At 43.6% G+C, this 22,092-nt stretch overlaps 1 long non-coding RNA gene across 1 annotated transcript; it reads left to right on the forward strand.

The window, feature by feature from the left end:
• Positions 1-39: 39 nt before the first annotated feature.
• Positions 40-12,884, forward strand: LOC129813319 (uncharacterized). The gene is made up of 3 exons (XR_008753152.1): positions 40-152; positions 429-525; positions 12,414-12,884. It is a non-coding gene; the product is annotated as an uncharacterized LOC129813319 (long non-coding RNA).
• Positions 12,885-22,092: the final 9,208 nt, after the last annotated feature.

Here is a 22,092-nt window from a genome sequence, read left to right on the forward strand (position 1 = left end):
ACGGGAGCTCGCGGCCGAGCAGCACAATGACACCGGCAAGACAACAATGGGCTATTTGTTGAAAGGATGGCGAAAAGTTGTGTGTTTCTAGGCTAGAGATTAGTTGCACGGAGGAAGCAACGCGCAGTTTCTTAACGGCATAGCCATTTAGAGTAAGGATTAAGTTATTGTGAAATAATATAACAACAATAGCCCAGTTTGTGCCCATGGCCTTTAATAATGTGCAAATGCTGAGAATCTTTCTCTCTCGCGAACAATAATTCCTGGTCAGTTAGCCTAATAATATGGGTCAATCTATGTAGCACAAACCCATTACTTTATTACTACACATCCACTAAAACATGGGATCGTTTCAAATCTGGTACTTTTGGATACATGGTCTCTCCTATCATGACAACCATTTTCTCCTTCCCGCGTCTGACACCCAGGTGGCGACACGCATCTCTGGGTGCCTGGCAAATATCTCAGCTTGGATGTTGGCCCACCACCTCAAGCTCAACCTTGACAAGATGCTCTTCCTCCCAGGTAACATTTTACATTTACATTTTAGTCATTTAGCAGACGATCTTATCCAGAGCGACTTACAGTAGAGTGCATACATTTTATTACATTTTTTACATACTAAGACAAGGATATCCCTACCAACCAAACCCTCCCTAACCCGGACGACGCTATGCCAATTGTGCGTCGCCCCACGGACCTCCTGGTTGCGGCCGGCTGCGACAGAGCCTGGGCGCGAACCCAGCCCAGCCTGGGCGCGAACCCAGAGACTCTGGTGGCGCAGCTAGCACTGCGATGCAGTGCCCTTGACCACTGCGCCACCCGGGAGGTAAGGCCTGCCCCCTCAAAAACCAACCATCATGGTTGACAACTCCATGTTGTCCCCCTCCCAGAGTGCAAAGAACCTTGGCTGACCCAGGACAACACCATGACGTTTTCTGCAAACTTGAAAGCAGTGACTTGCTCCTGCAGGTTCATGCTCTACAGTCTACAACATCCGTAGAGTACGACCAAAGATTATGGATATACTGATAAGATACACGTCTCCGCCCTAACAATGGGAGTAATTGTCCACAAAGCGGCACAGTGGGATTTCTAGCTCCCACCAATCCTTTCTTTGGATTTGTGGATATGTAACAGTTTAACTTTAGTCCGCCCCCTCGCGAACCAGGGACCCTCTGCACACATCAACAACAGTCACCCACGAAGCATCGTTACCCATCGCTCCACAAAAGCCACGGCCCTTGCAGAGCAAGGGGAACCACTACTTCAAGGTCTCAGAGCAAGTGACGTCACCGACTGAAAAGCTATAAGCGCGCACCCCGCTAACTAGCTAGCCATTTCACATCGGTTACACTACTAGCCTCATGACATGAATATGCATATCCATCTGGAGACAACTCCAATATAAAGTGTTTTTCCTCAAAGTTGCCCGGATGTCCTACTTATATCAGTACTCTCGTATCAACTTAAGCATTAGGAAACTTCTATTCGATCAACTAAACTCATACATTTTTTGGAAGATGAAATTCGACATGCTTATCAAATCAAATCAAATGTTATGGGTCACATACACATGGTTAGCAGATGTTAATGCGATTGTAGCGAAATGCTTGTGCTTCTAGTTCTGACCGTGCAGTAATATCTTACATGTAATCTAACAATTTCAAAACAACTACCTTATACACTCAATTGTAAAGGAATGAATAAGAATATGTACATAAAGATATATGGATGAGCAATGGCCGTGCGGCATAGGCAAGATGCAGTAGATGGTATAGAGTACAGTATTTACATATGAGATGAGTAATGTAGGGTATGTAAACATTATACATTATGTTGATGATATTTTTGGCCTTCCTGTGACATCAGGTGCTGTAGGTGTCCTGGAGGGCAGGTAGTTTGCCCCCAGTGATGCGCTGTGCAGACCGCATTACCCTCTGGAGAACCTTGCGGTTGCAGGCGGTGCAATTGCCGTACAAGGCAGTGATACATCCCGACAGGATGCTCTCGATTGTGCATCTGTAAAAGTTTGTGAGGGTTTTAGATGACAAGCCAAATTTCTTCAGTCTTCTGAGGTTGAAGAGGAGCTGTTGTGCCTTCTTCATCACACTGTCTGTGTTTGTGCACCAATTCAGTTTGTCCGTGATGTGTACGCCGAGGATCTTAAAACTTTCCACCTCCTCCACTGCTGTCCCCTCGCATGTGGATAGGGGGGTGCTCCCTCTGCTGTTTCCTGAAGTCCACGATCATCTCCTTTGTTTTGTTGAGTGAGAGGTTATCTTCCTGACACCACACTCCGAGGGCCCTCACCTCCTCCCTGTAGGCCGTCTCGTCGTTGTTGTTAAACAAGCCTAGTGTCGTCTGCAAACTTGATGATTGAGTTGGAAGCGTGCATGGCCACGCAGTCATGGGTGAAAAGGGAGTACAGGAGAGGGCTGAGAATGCACCCTTGTGGGGCCCCAGTGTTGAGGATCAGCGGGGTGGAGATGTTGTTACCTACCCTCACCACCTGGGGGCGGCCCGTCAGGAAGTCCAGGACCCAGTTGCACAGGGCGGGGTCGAGACCCAGTCTCGGGCTTAATGACGAGTTTGGAGGGTACTATGGTGTTAAATGCTGAGCTGTAGTCAATGAACAGCATTCTTACATAGGTATTCCTCTTGTCCAGATGGGTTAGGGCAGTGTGCAGTGTGATGGTGATTGCATCGTCTGTGGACCTATTGGGGCAGTAAGCAAATTGGAGTGGGTCTAGGGTATCAGGTAGAGTGGAGGTGATATGATGCTTGACTAGTCTCTCAAAGCACTTCATGATGACAGAATTGAGTGCAATTTAGTTCAGTGACCTTTCTTGGGAACAGAAACAATGGTGGCCATCTTGAAGCATGTGGGGACAACAGACTGGGATAGGGATTGGTTGAATATGTCCGTTAACACACCAGCCATATGGTCTGCGCATGCTCTGAGGACGTGGCTAGGAATGCCGTCTGGGTCGGCAGCCTTGCGAGGGTTAACACATTTAAATGTTTTACTCACGTTGGCCACAGAGAAGGAGAGCCCGCAGGCTTTGGTAGTGGGCAGTGTCAGTGGCACTGTATTGTTCTCAAAACGAGCAAAGAAGTTGTTTAATTTGTGTGGGAGCAAGACGTCGGTGTCCGCAACGGGGCTGGTTTTCTTTTTGTAATCCGGGATGCACTGTAGACCCTGCCACACGTCCCGTGTTTGAACCGTTTAATTGCGACTCTACTTTGTCTCTATATTGACGCTTTGCTTGTTTGATTGCCTTGCGGAGGGAATAGCTGCACTGTTTTTATTCAGTTGTGTTTCTGATCGCCTTGCCATGATTAAAAGCGGTGGTTTGCACTTTCAATTTTGCGCGAATGCTGCCATCAATCTACGGTTTCTGGTTAGGGAAGGTTTTAATAGTCACAAGGAACGACATCTCCGATGCACTTGCTAATAAACTCACTCACTGGGTCAGCGTATACGTCAATGTTGTGGAATCCGATTGGTCAGACCAGTGTTGTATTGACCTGAGCACGTGTGTTTCCTGTTTTAGTTTCTGTCTAAAGGCTGGGAGCAACAACATGGAGTCATGGTCAGATTTGCCGAAGGCAGGGCAGGGGAGGGCTTTGTATGCATCACAGAAGTTTGAATAGCAACGATCCAGAAAGCTACCAGCTCTTGTCGCACGTTCGATATGCTGATAGATTTTAGGAAGTATAGTTCTTAGGTTAGCTTTGTTAAAATCCCCAGCTACAATAAAGGCAGCCTCAGGGTGTATGGTTTCCAGTTTACATAGTGTCCAGTGAAGTTCTTTCAGGGCCGACGAGGGATCTGCTTGGGGGGGTATATACACGGCTGAGAGTATAATCGAAGCAAATTCTTTTTGAAGATAATGCGGTCGGCATTTAATTGTAAGGAATTCTAGGTCAGGTGAACAAAAGGACTTAAGTTCTTGTATGTTGTTGTAATTGCACCATGAGTCATTAATCATAAGGCATACACCCCCGCCCTTCTTCTTACCAGAGAGATGTTTGTTTCTGTCGGCGCAATGCGTGAAGAAACCGGGTGGCTGTACCGACTCTGACAACATATCCCAAGTGAGCCATGTTTCTGTGAAACAGAGAATGTTACAATCTCGGATGTCTCTCTGGAAAGCAACTCGAGCCCAAGATGGCGCCGACAGAGATGGTCGCCTCGCTTCAGGTCATTAGAAAACTATGCAGTTATTTGTTTTGTTATGTATTAGTTTTTACATTGTTAGCCCAGAAAATCTCAAGTCTTATTACATACAACTGGGAAGAACTATTGGATATAAAAGCGATGTTAACTTACCAACATTACGACCAGGAATACGTCTTTCCCGAAGCGGATCCTTTGTTCGAACCTCCACCCTGGACGTGGGATCTAATCCCAGAGGCCGACCCAAAACAACATGGTCGCCACAGGAGAGGCAGACGAAGCGGCCTACTGGTCAGACTCAGAAGGCGAGCACACCATCCACCGCTTCTGAGAATATTTCTCACCAATGTCCAATCACTAGATAACAAGGTGGACGAAATTAGGGCACGAGTTGATTTCCAGAGAGACATCAGAGATTGTAACATTCTCTGTTTCACCGATGTTGTGTGTATAGTGGGGGATGTTGTGTGTGTTTAGTGGGGATGTTGTGTGTGTATAGTGGGGATGTTGTGTGTGTATAGTGGGGATGTTGTGTGTGTATAGTGGGGATGTTGTGTATATAGTGGGGGATGTTGTGTATATAGTGGGGGATGTTGTTGTGTGTATAGTGGGGATGTTGTGTATATAGTGGGGATGTTGTGTGTGTGTAGTGGGGATGTTGTGTATATAGTGGGGATGTTGTGTGTGTGTGTGTGTATAGTGGGGATGTTGTGTGTGTATAGTGGGGATGTTGTGTGTGTATAGTGGGGATGTTGTGTGTGTGTAGTGTAGATGTTGTGTGTGTATAGTGGGGATGTTGTGTGTGTTTAGTGGGGGATGTTGTGTGTATATAGTGGGGATGTTGTGTGTATAGTGGGGATGTTGTGTGTGTATAGTGGGGATGTTGTGTGTGTATAGTGGGGATGTTGTGTGTGTATAGTGGGGATGTTGTGTGTGTGTATAGTGGGGATGTTGTGTGTGCATAGTGGGGATGTTGTGTGGATGTTGTGTATATAGTGGGGATGTTGTGTGTGTATAGTGGGGATGTTGTGTGTGTATAGTGGGGATGTTGTGTGTGTATAGTGGGGATGTTGTGTGTGTATAGTGGGGATGTTGTGTGTGTATAGTGGGGATGTTGTGTGTGTATAGTGGGGATGTTGTGTGTGTATAGTGGGGATGTTGTGTGTGTATAGTGGGGATGTTGTGTGTATAGTGGGGATGTTGTGTGTGTGTGTGTATATAGTGGGGATGTTGTGTGTGCATAGTGGGGATGTTGTGTGTATAGTGGGGATGTTGTGTGTGTATAGTGGGGATGTTGTGTATATAGTGGGGATGTTGTGTGTGTATAGTGGGGATGTTGTGTGTGTATAGTGGGGATGTTGTGTGTGTATAGTGGGGATGTTGTGTGTGTTTAGTGGGGATGTTGTGTGTATATAGTGGGGATGTTGTGTGTGTATAGTGGGGGATGTTGTGTGTGTATAGTGGGGGATGTTGTGTGTATATAGTGGGGATGTTGTGTGTGTTTAGTGGGGATGTTGTGTGTATATAGTGGGGATGTTGTGTGTGTATAGTGGGGGATGTTGTGTGTGTATAGTGGGGATGTTGTGTGTGTATAGTGGGGATGTTGTGTGTGTTTAGTGGGGATGTTGTGTGTATATAGTGGGGATGTTGTGTGTGTATAGTGGGGGATGTTGTGTGTGTATAGTGGGGGATGTTGTGTGTATATAGTGGGGGATGTTGTGTGTGTATAGTGGGGGATGTTGTGTGTGTATAGTGGGGGATGTTGTGTGTATAGTGGGGGATGTTGTGTGTATATAGTGGGGATGTTGTGTGTATATAGTGGGGGATGTTGTGTGTATAGTGGGGATGTTGTGTGTATATAGTGGGGATGTTGTGTGTGTATAGTGGGGATGTTGTGTGTGTATAGTGGGGATGTTGTGTATATAGTGGGGGATGTTGTGTGTGTATAGTGGGGATGTTGTGTGTGTATAGTGGGGGATGTTGTGTGTGTATAGTGGGGATGTTGTGTATATAGTGGGGGATGTTGTGTGTGTATAGTGGGGATGTTGTGTGTGTTTAGTGGGGATGTTGTGTGTGTATAGTGGGGATGTTGTGTGTGTATAGTGGGGGATGTTGTGTGTGTATAGTGGGGGATGTTGTGTGTGTATAGTGTAGATGTTGTGTGTGTATAGTGGGGATGTTGTGTGTGTATAGTGGGGATGTTGTGTGTGTATAGTGGGGATGTTGTGTGTATAGTGGGGATGTTGTGTGTGTGTGTGTATAGTGGGGATGTTGTGTGTGTGTGTATAGATGTTGTGTATATAGTGGGGATGTTGTGTGTGTTTAGTGGGGATGTTGTGTGTGTATAGTGTAGATGTTGTGTGTGTATAGTGGGGATGTTGTGTGTGTATAGTGGGGATGTTGTGTGTGTATAGTGGGGATGTTGTGTGTGTTTAGTGGGGGATGTTGTGTGTATAGTGGGGATGTTGTGTGTGTGTGTGTATAGTGGGGATGTTGTGTGTGTATAGTGGGGATGTTGTGTGTATATAGTGGGGATGTTGTGTGTGTATAGTGGGGATGTTGTTTGTGTTTAGTGGGGGATGTTGTGTGTATAGTGGGGATGTTGTGTGTATATAGTGGGGATGTTGTGTGTGTATAGTGGGGATGTTGTGTGTGTATAGTGGGGATGTTGTGTGTGTTTAGTGGGGGATGTTGTGTGTATATAGTGGGGATGTTGTGTGTGTATAGTGGGGATGTTGTGTGTGTTTAGTGGGGATGTTGTGTGTGTATAGTGGGGATGTTGTGTGTGTATAGTGGGGATGTTGTGTGTGTATAGTGGGGATGTTGTGTGTATATAGTGGGGATGTTGTGTGTGTATAGTGGGGATGTTGTGTGTGTTTAGTGGGGATGTTGTGTGTGTTTAGTGGGGGATGTTGTGTGTATAGTGGGGATGTTGTGTGTATATAGTGGGGATGTTGTGTGTGTGTGTGTGTGTATAGTGGGGATGTTGTGTGTATAGTTGGGATGTTGTGTGTATAGTGGGGATGTTGTGTGTGTATAGTGGGGATGTTGTGTGTGTTTAGTGGGGGATGTTGTGTGTGTATAGTGGGGATGTTGTGTGTGTATAGTGGGGATGTTGTGTGTGTATAGTGGGGATGTTGTGTGTGTTTAGTGGGGGATGTTGTGTGTGTGTGTGTATAGTGGGGATGTTGTGTGTATAGTGGGGGATGTTGTGTGTGTATAGTGGGGGATGTTGTGTGTATAGTGGGGGATGTTGTGTGTGTTTAGTGGGGGATGTTGTGTGTGTATAGTGGGGGATGTTGTGTGTGTATAGTGGGGATGTTGTGTGTGTGTGTATATAGTGGGGATGTTGTGTGTGTATAGTGGGGATGTTGTGTATATATAGTGGGGATGTTGTGTGTGTTTAGTGGGGGATGTTGTGTGTGTATAGTGGGGGATGTTGTGTGTGTATAGTGGGGGATGTTGTGTGTGTATAGTGGGGATGTTGTGTGTGTATAGTGGGGGATGTTGTGTGTGTATAGTGGGGGATGTTGTGTGTGTATAGTGGGGATGTTGTGTGTGTTTAGTGGGGATGTTGTGTGTGTTTAGTGGGGATGTTGTGTGTGTGTGTGTATATAGTGGGGGATGTTGTTGTGTGTATAGTGGGGATGTTGTGTATATAGTGGGGATGTTGTGTGTGTATATAGTGGGGATGTTGTGTGTGTATAGTGGGGATGTTGTGTGTGTATAGTGGGGGATGTTGTGTGTGTATAGTGGGGGATGTTGTGTGTGTTTAGTGGGGATGTTGTGTGTGTTTAGTGGGGATGTTGTGTGTGTGTGTGTATATAGTGGGGGATGTTGTTGTGTGTATAGTGGGGATGTTGTGTGTTTAGTGGGGGATGTTGTGTGTGTATAGTGGGGGATGTTGTGTGTGTTTAGTGGGGATGTTGTGTGTGTGTGTGTATATAGTGGGGGATGTTGTTGTGTGTATAGTGGGGATGTTGTGTGTGTTTAGTGGGGATGTTGTGTGTGTGTGTGTATATAGTGGGGGATGTTGTTGTGTGTATAGTGGGGATGTTGTGTGTTTAGTGGGGATGTTGTGTGTATATAGTGGGGATGTTGTGTGTGTATAGTGGGGATGTTGTGTGTGTATAGTGGGGGATGTTGTGTGTGTATAGTGGGGGATGTTGTGGGGATGTTGTGTGTGTATAGTGGGGATGTTGTGTGTGTTTAGTGGGGGATGTTGTGTGTGTATAGTGGGGATGTTGTGTGTGTTTAGTGGGGATGTTGTGTGTGTTTAGTGGGGATGTTGTGTGTGTGTGTGTATATAGTGGGGGATGTTGTTGTGTGTATAGTGGGGATGTTGTGTATATAGTGGGGATGTTGTGTGTGTATAGTGGGGATGTTGTGTGTGTATAGTGTAGATGTTGTGTGTGTATAGTGGGGATGTTGTGTGTGTATAGTGGGGATGTTGTGTGTGTGTAGTGTAGATGTTGTGTGTGTATAGTGGGGATGTTGTGTGTGTGTGTATATAGTGGGGATGTTGTGTGTGTATAGTGGGGATGTTGTGTGTGTATAGTGTAGATGTTGTGTGTGTATAGTGGGGATGTTGTGTGTGTTTAGTGGGGATGTTGTGTGTGTATAGTGGGGATGTTGTGTATATAGTGGGGATGTTGTGTGTATATAGTGGGGATGTTGTGTGTGTGTATAGTGGGGATGTTGTGTGTGTATAGTGGGGGATGTTGTGTGTGTATAGTGGGGATGTTGTGTGTGTATAGTGGGGATGTTGTGTGTGTTTAGTGGGGATGTTGTGTGTGTTTAGTGGGGATGTTGTGTGTGTATAGTGGGGATGTTGTGTGTGTATAGTGGGGGATGTTGTGTGTGTATAGTGGGGATGTTGTGTGTGTATAGTGGGGATGTTGTGTGTGTATAGTGGGGATGTTGTGTGTGTATAGTGGGGATGTTGTGTGTGTATAGTGGGGATGTTGTGTGTGTATAGTGGGGATGTTGTGTGTGTATAGTGGGGGATGTTGTGTGTGTTTAGTGGGGATGTTGTGTGTGTATAGTGGGGATGTTGTGTGTGTTTAGTGGGGATGTTGTGTGTGTTTAGTGGGGGATGTTGTGTGTGTTTAGTGGGGATGTTGTGTGTGTTTAGTGGGGATGTTGTGTGTGTATAGTGGGGATGTTGTGTGTATATAGTGGGGATGTTGTGTGTGTTTAGTGGGGATGTTGTGTGTGTGTGTGTATATAGTGGGGGATGTTGTGTGTGTATAGTGTAGATGTTGTGTGTGTATAGTGGGGATGTTGTGTGTGTTTAGTGGGGGATGTTGTGTGTGTGTAGTGGGGATGTTGTGTGTGTTTAGTGGGGATGTTGTGTGTATATAGTGGGGATGTTGTGTGTGTTTAGTGGGGATGTTGTGTGTGTTTAGTGGGGGATGTTGTGTGTGTTTAGTGGGGATGTTGTGTGTGTTTAGTGGGGGATGTTGTGTGTGTTTAGTGGGGATGTTGTGTGTGTTTAGTGGGGGATGTTGTGTGTGTTTAGTGGGGGATGTTGTGTGTATAGTGGGGATGTTGTGTGTTGCAGTGGGGATGTTGTGTGTTGCAGTGGGGATGTTGTGTGTGTTTAGTGGGGATGTTGTGTGTGTTTAGTGGGGGATGTTGTGTGTATATAGTGGGGATGTTGTGTGTGTATAGTGGGGATGTTTTGTGTTGCAGTGGGGATGTTGTGTGTGTTTAGTGGGGATGTTGTGTGTGTGTGTGTATAGTGGGGATGTTGTGTGTGTGTGTATAGTGGGGATGTTGTGTGTGTGTGTATAGTGGGGATGTTGTGTGTGTGTGTGTATAGTGGGGATGTTGTGTGTATATAGTGGGGGATGTTGTGTGTGTTTAGTGGGGATGTTGTGTGTGTATAGTGGGGATGTTGTGTATATAGTGGGGATGTTGTTTGTATAGTGGGGATGTTGTGTGTGTATATAGTGGGGATGTTGTGTGTGTTTAGTGGGGATGTTGTGTATATAGTGGGGATGTTGTGTGTGTATAGTGGGGGATGTTGTGTGTGTATAGTGGGGATGTTGTGTGTGCATAGTGGGGATGTTGTGTGTGTATAGTGGGGATGTTGTGTGTGTATAGTGGGGGATGTTGTGTGTGTATAGTGGGGATGTTGTGTGTGTATAGTGGGGATGTTGTGTGTGTATAGTGGGGATGTTGTGTGTGTTTAGTGGGGGATGTTGTGTGTGTGTGTGTATAGTGGGGGATGTTGTGTGTGTGTGTGTATAGTGGGGGATGTTGTGTGTGTGTGTATAGTGGGGGATGTTGTGTGTGTGTGTGTATAGTGGGGGATGTTGTGTGTGTGTGTGTATAGTGGGGGATGTTGTGTGTGTATAGTGGGGATGTTGTGTGTGTATAGTGTAGATGTTGTGTGTGTATAGTGGGGGATGTTGTGTGTGTATAGTGTAGATGTTGTGTATATAGTGGGGATGTTGTGTGTGTATAGTGGGGATGTTGTGTGTGTATAGTGGGGATGTTGTGTGTGTATAGTGGGGGATGTTGTGTGTGTATAGTGTAGATGTTGTGTATATAGTGGGGATGTTGTGTGTGTATAGTGGGGATGTTGTGTGTGTATAGTGTAGATGTTGTGTGTGTATAGTGGGGGATGTTGTGTGTGTATAGTGTAGATGTTGTGTATATAGTGGGGATGTTGTGTGTGTATAGTGGGGGATGTTGTGTGTGTATAGTGTAGATGTTGTGTGTGTATAGTGTAGATGTTGTGTGTGTGTGTGTATAGTGGGGGATGTTGTGTGTGTATAGTGGGGATGTTGTGTGTGTATAGTGGGGATGTTGTGTGTATATAGTGGGGATGTTGTGTGTATAGTGGGGGATGTTGTGTGTGTATAGTGGGGATGTTGTGTGTGTATAGTGTAGATGTTGTGTGTGTATAGTGGGGGATGTTGTGTGTGTATAGTGTAGATGTTGTGTATATAGTGGGGATGTTGTGTATATAGTGGGGGATGTTGTGTGTGTATAGTGTAGATGTTGTGTATATAGTGGGGATGTTGTGTGTGTATAGTGGGGATGTTGTGTGTGTATAGTGGGGGATGTTGTGTGTGTATAGTGTAGATGTTGTGTATATAGTGGGGATGTTGTGTGTGTGTGTGTATATAGTGGGGATGTTGTGTGTGTATAGTGGGGATGTTGTGTGTGTTTAGTGGGGATGTTGTGTGTATATAGTGGGGATGTTGTGTGTGTATAGTGGGGATGTTGTGTGTGTATAGTGTAGATGTTGTGTGTATAGTGGGGATGTTGTGTGTGTGTGTGTATATAGTGGGGATGTTGTGTGTGTATAGTGGGGATGTTGTGTATATAGTGGGGATGTTGTGTGTATAGTGGGGATGTTGTGTGTGTATAGTGGGGATGTTGTGTATATAGTGTAGATGTTGTGTGTGTATAGTGGGGATGTTGTGTGTGTATAGTGTAGATGTTGTGTATATAGTGGGGATGTTGTGTGTATAGTGGGGATGTTGTGTGTGTATAGTGTAGATGTTGTGTGTGTATAGTGGGGATGTTGTGTGTGTTTAGTGGGGATGTTGTGTGTATATAGTGGGGATGTTGTGTGTGTATAGTGGGGATGTTGTGTGTGTATAGTGGGGATGTTGTGTGTGTGTATAGTGGGGATGTTGTGTGTGTTTAGTGGGGGATGTTGTGTGTGTGTCACTTGTTAAAGAATAATTATTTAGATGTTATTGAGACAATTAAAACATGGATTGAGACGTGGATTGAGACGTGGATTGAGACGTGGATTGAGACGTGGATTGAGACGTGGATTGAGACGTGGATTGAGACGTGGATTGAGACGTGGATTAAGACGTGGATTGAGACCTGGATTAAGGCATGGATTGAGACGTGGATTAAAACATGGATTGAGACCTGGATTGAGATGTGGATTGAGAATCCCACAGTGGCATCACTAGTAATTCCAATGATGTGTGTATATTTTATATGATGTAGACATATAGCCAGTCACATTTGTAGCCACATTTTTAACACTAACTGGTTGTACACATACTTGTGTGGTCATATGGGGTTATTGAAAATTAGTAGCCTAACATGTCCTCAGTCACATTTGCAACCAAATTGTTTGAACCACTGCAAATATTGTTGTATGTCATTTGTAATTTAGTACTTTTTTGTACATGAAATATGACATTTGTTTCCACGACAAAGTGTACTACTTAATAGTATGCATTGTTTTCAGTATCAGCTTGTGAGCCAGCCAACCAAGTGAACGTGATCACCACGGAGGAGGCAGTTGAGGAGGGGCCGTGATCACTGTGGAGGAGGGTCCTGATCCCAATCAGGGCAGGTAAGCCAGAAAGCTGAGTCCTTAGCAGAAATAACACTGGGACTCCGTCAATCTGCGACAGCAGTAAGCATTAATTCACATAGACAGCATTGCGGATGCCAGCGTAATTGTCAGGAAAAGCTATTATAAAGAGTTGTATTCTCTTTTGAAATTGGAGTTAGTAAGTTAAGAAAATTATAACAATTTCTTGGTAACATTTCCTGTCCACCAATAGCCCACTCAATCTCTACAACAGATGTGCTTCCTTTGAACTACTTCGTTTGAACTCAAATCGTCTGTAAGCAACAACGGTGATAAGGTCAAGAAAATTACATTGACAATGTGATATCATTCCAAAACACAGTCCAGTCTCTAAATGTAGAATAGCTTTGCATGAATAAATTGCTGCATGGTTTTAGTGCAAATCTATATATAATGTTGTTTTGCAGTTCAACTTATTTACACTAAATAGACACTTTTTAACTGAACTTCACAAGCATTTTGACATTTATTGCCATCAATCTTGTCCTGGAGGCAGAACTGAACGATTTCCCCTTAGATAGGCCAGCTGGCTATATTGTAAAAATGAATTGGCCTTAATTTCAAATCAAATGTTATTTGTCACATGTATAACTACTAACGTTAGGTAGCTAGCTAACATACCGGTCCATACTGCTGTAATGATATGCTATGTGGTTCATAAGGACAGCGTAGCTAACATACCGGTCCATACTGCTGTATTGATATGCTATGTGGTTCATAAGGACAGTGTAGCTAGCTAACATACCGGTCCATACTGCTGTAATGATATGCTATGTGGTTCATAAGGACAGTGTAGCTAACATACCGGTCCATACTGCTGTAATGATATGCTATGTGGTTCATAAGGACAGTGTAGCTAACATACCGGTCCATACTGCTGTAATGATATGCTATGTGGTTCATAAGGACAGTGTAGCTAACATACCGGTCCATACTGCTGTAATGATATGCTATGTGGTTCATAAGGACAGTGTAGCTAGCTAACATACCGGTCCATACTGCTGTAATGATATGCTATGTGGTTCATAAGGACAGCGTAGCTAACATACCGGTCCATACTGCTGTAATGATATGCTATGTGGTTCATAAGGACAGTGTAGCTAGCTAACATACCGGTCCATACTGCTGTAATGATATGCTATGTGGTTCATAAGGACAGCGTAGCTAACATACCGGTCCATACTGCTGTAATGATATGCTATGTGGTTCATAAGGACAGCGTAGCTAGCTAACATACCGGTCCATACTGCTGTAATGATATGCTATGTGGTTCATAAGGACAGTGTAGCTAACATACCGGTCCATACTGCTGTAATGATATGTTATGTGGTTCATAAGGACAGTGTAGCTAGCTAACATACCGGTACATACTGCTGTAATGATATGCTATGTGGTTCATAAGGACAGTGTAGCTAACATACCGGTCCATACTGCTGTAATGATATGCTATGTGGTTCATAAGGACAGCGTAGCTAGCTAACATACTGGTCCATACTGCTGTAATGATATGCTATGTGGTTCATAAGGACAGTGTAGCTAACATACCGGTACATACTGCTGTAATGATATGCTATGTGGTTCATAAGGACAGTGTAGCTAACATACCGGTACATACTGCTGTAATGATATGTTATGTGGTTCATAAGGACAGTGTAGCTAACATACCGGTACATACTGCTGTAATGATATGCTATGTGGTTCATAAGGACAGTGTAGCTAGCTAACATACCGGTCCATACTGCTGTAATGATATGCTATGTGGTTCATAAGGACAGCGTAGCTAACATACCGGTCCATACTGCTGTAATGATATGCTATGTGGTTCATAAGGACAGTGTAGCTAACATACCGGTCCATACTGCTGTAATGATATGCTATGTGGTTCATAAGGACAGTGTAGCTAACATACCGGTCCATACTGCTGTAATGATATGCTATGTGGTTCATAAGGACAGCGTAGCTAACATACCGGTCCATACTGCTGTAATGATATGCTATATGGTTCATAAGGACAGTGTAGCTAACATACCGGTCCATACTGCTGTAATGATATGCTATGTGGTTCATAAGGACAGTGTAGCTAGCTAACATACCGGTCCATACTGCTATAATGATATGCTATGTGGTTCATTAAGACAGTGTAGCTAACATACCGGTACATACTGCTGTAATGATATGCTATGTGGTTCATAAGGACAGCGTAGCTAACATACCGGTCCATACTGCTGTAATGATATGCTATGTGGTTCATAAGGACAGCGTAGCTAGCTAACATACCGGTACATACTGCTGTAATGATATGCTATGTGGTTCATAAGGACAGCGTAGCTAACATACCGGTCCATACTGCTGTAATGATATGCTATGTGGTTCATAAGGACAGTGTAGCTAGCTAACATACCGGTCCATACTGCTGTAATGATATGCTATGTGGTTCATAAGGACAGTGTAGCTAGCTAACATACCGGTCCATACTGCTGTAATGATATGTTATGTGGTTCATAAGGACAGTGTAGCTAACATACCGGTCCATACTGCTGTAATGATATGCTATGTGGTTCATAAGGACAGCGTAGCTAACATACCGGTCCATACTGCTGTAATGATATGCTATGTGGTTCATAAGGACAGTGTAGCTAACATACCGGTCCATACTGCTGTAATGATATGCTATGTGGTTCATAAGGACAGTGTAGCTAACATACCGGTCCATACTGCTGTAATGATATGCTATGTGGTTCATAAGGACAGCGTAGCTAACATACCGGTCCATACTGCTGTAATGATATGCTATGTGGTTCATAAGGACAGTGTAGCTAGCTAACATACCGGTCCATACTGCTATAATGATATGCTATGTGGTTCATAAGGACAGCGTAGCTAGCTAACATACCGGTCCATACTGCTGTAATGATATGCTATGTGGTTCATAAGGACAGTGTAGCTAACATACCGGTCCATACTGCTGTAATGATATGCTATGTGGTTCATAAGGACAGTGTAGCTAACATACCGGTACATACTGCTGTAATGATATGCTATGTGGTTCATAAGGACAGTGTAGCTAACATACCGGTCCATACTGCTGTAATGATATGCTATGTGGTTCATAAGGACAGTGTAGCTAACATACCGGTCCATACTGCTGTAATGATATGCTATGTGGTTCATAAGGACAGTGTAGCTAACTAACATACCGGTCCATACTGCTGTAATGATATGTTATGTGGTTCATAAGGACAGTGTAGCTAGCTAACATACCGGTACATACTGCTGTAATGATATGCTATGTGGTTCATAAGGACAGTGTAGCTAACATACCGGTCCATACTGCTGTAATGATATGCTATGTGGTTCATAAGGACAGCGTAGCTAGCTAACATACCGGTACATACTGCTGTAATGCTATGTGGTTCATAAGGACAGTGTAGCTAACATACCGGTCCATACTGCTGTAATGATATGCTATGTGGTTCATAAGGACAGTGTAGCTAACATACCGGTCCATACTGCTGTAATGATATGCTATGTGGTTCATAAGGACAGCGTAGCTAGCTAACATACCGGTCCATACTGCTGTAATGATATGCTATGTGGTTCATAAGGACAGTGTAGCTAGCTAACATACCGGTCCATACTGCTGTAATGATATGCTATGTGGTTCATAAGGACAGCGTAGCTAGCTAACATACCGGTCCATACTGCTGTAATGATATGCTATGTGGTTCATAAGGACAGTGTAGCTAACATACCGGTACATACTGCTGTAATGATATGCTATGTGGTTCATAAGGACAGTGTAGCTAACATACCGGTCCATACTGCTGTAATGATATGCTATGTGGTTCATAAGGACAGCGTAGCTAGCTAACATACCGGTCCATACTGCTGTAATGATATGCTATGTGGTTCATAAGGACAGTGTAGCTAACATACCGGTACATACTGCTGTAATGATATGCTATGTGGTTCATAAGGACAGTGTAGCTAACATACCGGTCCATACTGCTGTAATGATATGCTATGTGGTTCATAAGGACAGTGTAGCTAACATACCGGTACATACTGCTGTAATGATATGCTATGTGGTTCATAAGGACAGGGTAGCTAGCTAACATACCGGTCCATACTGCTGTAATGATATGCTATGTGGTTCATAAGGACAGTGTAGCTAACATACCGGTCCATACTGCTGTAATGATATGCTATGTGGTTCATAAGGACAGTGTAGCTAGCTAACATACCGGTCCATACTGCTGTAATGATATGCTATGTGGTTCATAAGGACAGTGTAGCTAACATACCGGTCCATACTGCTGTAATGATATGCTATGTGGTTCATAAGGACAGTGTAGCTAACATACCGGTCCATACTGCTGTAATGATATGCTATGTGGTTCATAAGGACAGTGTAGCTAGCTAACATACCGGTCCATACTGCTGTAATGATATGCTATGTGGTTCATAAGGACAGTGTAGCTAACATACCGGTACATACTGCTGTAATGATATGCTATGTGGTTCATAAGGACAGTGTAGCTAACATACCGGTCCATACTGCTGTAATGATATGCTATGTGGTTCATAAGGACAGCGTAGCTAACATACCGGTCCATACTGCTGTAATGATATGCTATGTGGTTCATAAGGACAGTGTAGCTAGCTAACATACCGGTCCATACTGCTGTAATGATATGCTATGTGGTTCATAAGGACAGTGTAGCTAACATACCGGTCCATACTGCTGTAATGATATGTTATGTGGTTCATAAGGACAGTGTAGCTAGCTAACATACCGGTACATACTGCTGTAATGATATGCTATGTGGTTCATAAGGACAGCGTAGCTAGCTAACATACCGGTCCATACTGCTGTAATGATATGCTATGTGGTTCATAAGGACAGTGTAGCTAACATACCGGTCCATACTGCTGTAATGATATGCTATGTGGTTCATAAGGACAGCGTAGCTAGCTAACATACCGGTCCATACTGCTGTAATGATATGCTATGTGGTTCATAAGGACAGTGTAGCTAACATACCGGTACATACTGCTGTAATGATATGTTATGTGGTTCATAAGGACAGCGTAGCTAACATACCGGTCCATACTGCTGTAATGATATGCTATGTGGTTCATAAGGACAGCGTAGCTAGCTAACATACCGGTACATACTGCTGTAATGATATGCTATGTGGTTCATAAGGACAGTGTAGCTAACATACCGGTACATACTGCTGTAATGATATGCTATGTGGTTCATAAGGACAGCGTAGCTAACATACCGGTCCATACTGCTGTAATGATATGCTATGTGGTTCATAAGGACAGCGTAGCTAGCTAACATACCGGTACATACTGCTGTAATGATATGCTATGTGGTTCATAAGGACAGTGTAGCTAACATACCGGTCCATACTGCTGTAATGATATGCTATGTGGTTCATAAGGACAGTGTAGCTAACATACCGGTCCATTCTGCTGTAATGATATGCTATGTGGTTCATAAGGACAGTGTAGCTAACATACCGGTCCATACTGCTGTAATGATATGCTATGTGGTTCATAAGGACAGTGTAGCTAACATACCGGTCCATACTGCTGTAATGATATGCTATGTGGTTCATAAGGACAGCGTAGCTAACATACCGGTCCATACTGCTGTAATGATATGCTATGTGGTTCATAAGGACAGTGTAGCTAACATACCGGTCCATACTGCTGTAATGATATGCTATGTGGTTCATAAGGACAGTGTAGCTAACATACCGGTCCATACTGCTGTAATGATATGCTATGTGGTTCATAAGGACAGCGTAGCTAACATACCGGTCCATACTGCTGTAATGATATGCTATGTGGTTCATAAGGACAGTGTAGCTAGCTAATATACCGGTCCATACTGCTGTGATGATATGCTATGTGGTTCATAAGGACAGTGTAGCTAACATACCGGTCCATACTGCTGTAATGATATGCTATGTGGTTCATAAGGACAGTGTAGCTAGCTAATATACCGGTCCATACTGCTGTGATGATATGCTATGTGGTTCATAAGGACAGTGTAGCTAACATACCGGTACATACTGCTGTAATGATATGCTATGTGGTTCATAAGGACAGTGTAGCTAACATACCGGTCCATACTGCTGTAATGATATGCTGTGTGGTTCATAAGGACAGTGTAGCTAACATACCGGTCCATACTGCTGTAATGATATGCTATGTGGTTCATAAGGACAGTGTAGCTAGCTAACATACCGGTCCATACTGCTGTATTGATATGCTATGTGGTTCATAAGGACAGTGTAGCTAGCTAACATACCGGTCCATACTGCTGTAATGATATGCTATGTGGTTCATAAGGACAGTGTAGCTAGCTAACATACCGGTACATACTGCTGTAATGATATGCTATGTGGTTCATAAGGACAGCGTAGCTAGCTAACATACCGGTCCATACTGCTGTAATGATATGCTATGTGGTTCATAAGGACAGTGTAGCTAACATACCGGTCCATACTGCTGTAATGATATGCTATGTGGTTCATAAGGACAGCGTAGCTAGCTAACATACCGGTCCATACTGCTGTAATGATATGCTATGTGGTTCATAAGGACAGTGTAGCTAACATACCGGTACATACTGCTGTAATGATATGCTATGTGGTTCATAAGGACAGCGTAGCTAACATACCGGTCCATACTGCTGTAATGATATGCTATGTGGTTCATAAGGACAGCGTAGCTAGCTAACATACCGGTACATACTGCTGTAATGATATGCTATGTGGTTCATAAGGACAGCGTAGCTAACATACCGGTCCATACTGCTGTAATGATATGCTATGTGGTTCATAAGGACAGCGTAGCTAACATACCGGTCCATACTGCTGTAATGATATGCTATGTGGTTCATAAGGACAGCGTAGCTAACATACCGGTCCATACTGCTGTAATGATATGCTATGTGGTTCATAAGGACAGCGTAGCTAGCTAACATACCGGTCCATACTGCTGTAATGATATGCTATGTGGTTCATAAGGACAGCGTAGCTAGCTAACATACCGGTACATACTGCTGTAATGATATGCTATGTGGTTCATAAGGACAGCGTAGCTAACATACCGGTCCATACTGCTGTAATGATATGCTATGTGGTTCATAAGGACAGCGTAGCTAACATACCGGTCCATACTGCTGTAATGATATGCTATGTGGTTCATAAGGACAGCGTAGCTAGCTAACATACCGGTCCATACTGCTGTAATGATATGCTATGTGGTTCATAAGGACAGTGTAGCTAACATACCGGTCCATACTGCTGTAATGATATGTTATGTGGTTCATAAGGACAGTGTAGCTAGCTAACATACCGGTACATACTGCTGTAATGATATGCTATGTGGTTCATAAGGACAGTGTAGCTAACATACCGGTCCATACTGCTGTAATGATATGCTATGTGGTTCATAAGGACAGCGTAGCTAGCTAACATACTGGTCCATACTGCTGTAATGATATGCTATGTGGTTCATAAGGACAGTGTAGCTAACATACCGGTACATACTGCTGTAATGATATGCTATGTGGTTCATAAGGACAGTGTAGCTAACATACCGGTACATACTGCTGTAATGATATGTTATGTGGTTCATAAGGACAGTGTAGCTAACATACCGGTACATACTGCTGTAATGATATGCTATGTGGTTCATAAGGACAGTGTAGCTAGCTAACATACCGGTCCATACTGCTGTAATGATATGCTATGTGGTTCATAAGGACAGCGTAGCTAACATACCGGTCCATACTGCTGTAATGATATGCTATGTGGTTCATAAGGACAGTGTAGCTAACATACCGGTCCATACTGCTGTAATGATATGCTATGTGGTTCATAAGGACAGTGTAGCTAACATACCGGTCCATACTGCTGTAATGATATGCTATGTGGTTCATAAGGACAGCGTAGCTAACATACCGGTCCATACTGCTGTAATGATATGCTATATGGTTCATAAGGACAGTGTAGCTAACATACCGGTCCATACTGCTGTAATGATATGCTATGTGGTTCATAAGGACAGTGTAGCTAGCTAACATACCGGTCCATACTGCTATAATGATATGCTATGTGGTTCATTAAGACAGTGTAGCTAACATACCGGTACATACTGCTGTAATGATATGCTATGTGGTTCATAAGGACAGCGTAGCTAACATACCGGTCCATACTGCTGTAATGATATGCTATGTGGTTCATAAGGACAGCGTAGCTAGCTAACATACCGGTACATACTGCTGTAATGATATGCTATGTGGTTCATAAGGACAGCGTAGCTAACATACCGGTCCATACTGCTGTAATGATATGCTATGTGGTTCATAAGGACAGTGTAGCTAGCTAACATACCGGTCCATACTGCTGTAATGATATGCTATGTGGTTCATAAGGACAGTGTAGCTATCTAACATACCGGTACATACTGCTGTAATGATATGCTATGTGGTTCATAAGGACAGTGTAGCTAACATACCGGTCCATACTGCTGTAATGATATGCTATGTGGTTCATAAGGACAGTGTAGCTAGCTAACATACCGGTCCATACTGCTGTAATGATATGTTATGTGGTTCATAAGGACAGTGTAGCTAACATACCGGTCCATACTGCTGTAATGATATGCTATGTGGTTCATAAGGACAGCGTAGCTAACATACCGGTCCATACTGCTGTAATGATATGCTATGTGGTTCATAAGGACAGTGTAGCTAACATACCGGTCCATACTGCTGTAATGATATGCTATGTGGTTCATAAGGACAGTGTAGCTAACATACCGGTCCATACTGCTGTAATGATATGCTATGTGGTTCATAAGGACAGCGTAGCTAACATACCGGTCCATACTGCTGTAATGATATGCTATGTGGTTCATAAGGACAGTGTAGCTAACATACCGGTCCATACTGCTGTAATGATATGCTATGTGGTTCATAAGGACAGTGTAGCTAACATACCGGTACATACTGCTGTAATGATATGCTATGTGGTTCATAAGGACAGTGTAGCTAACATACCGGTCCATACTGCTGTAATGATATGCTATGTGGTTCATAAGGACAGTGTAGCTAGCTAACATACCGGTACATACTGCTGTAATGATATGCTATGTGGTTCATAAGGACAGTGTAGCTAACATACCGGTCCATACTGCTGTAATGATATGCTATGTGGTTCATAAGGACAGCGTAGCTAGCTAACATACCGGTACATACTGCTGTAATGCTATGTGGTTCATAAGGACAGTGTAGCTAACATACCGGTCCATACTGCTGTAATGATATGTTATGTGGTTCATAAGGACAGCGTAGCTAACATACCGGTCCATACTGCTGTAATGATATGCTATGTGGTTCATAAGGACAGCGTAGCTAGCTAACATACCGGTACATACTGCTGTAATGATATGCTATGTGGTTCATAAGGACAGTGTAGCTAACATACCGGTACATACTGCTGTAATGATATGCTATGTGGTT

Source organism: Salvelinus fontinalis, chromosome 16 (genome assembly GCF_029448725.1).
Source record: "Salvelinus fontinalis isolate EN_2023a chromosome 16, ASM2944872v1, whole genome shotgun sequence".
NCBI lineage: Eukaryota > Metazoa > Chordata > Actinopteri > Salmoniformes > Salmonidae > Salvelinus > Salvelinus fontinalis.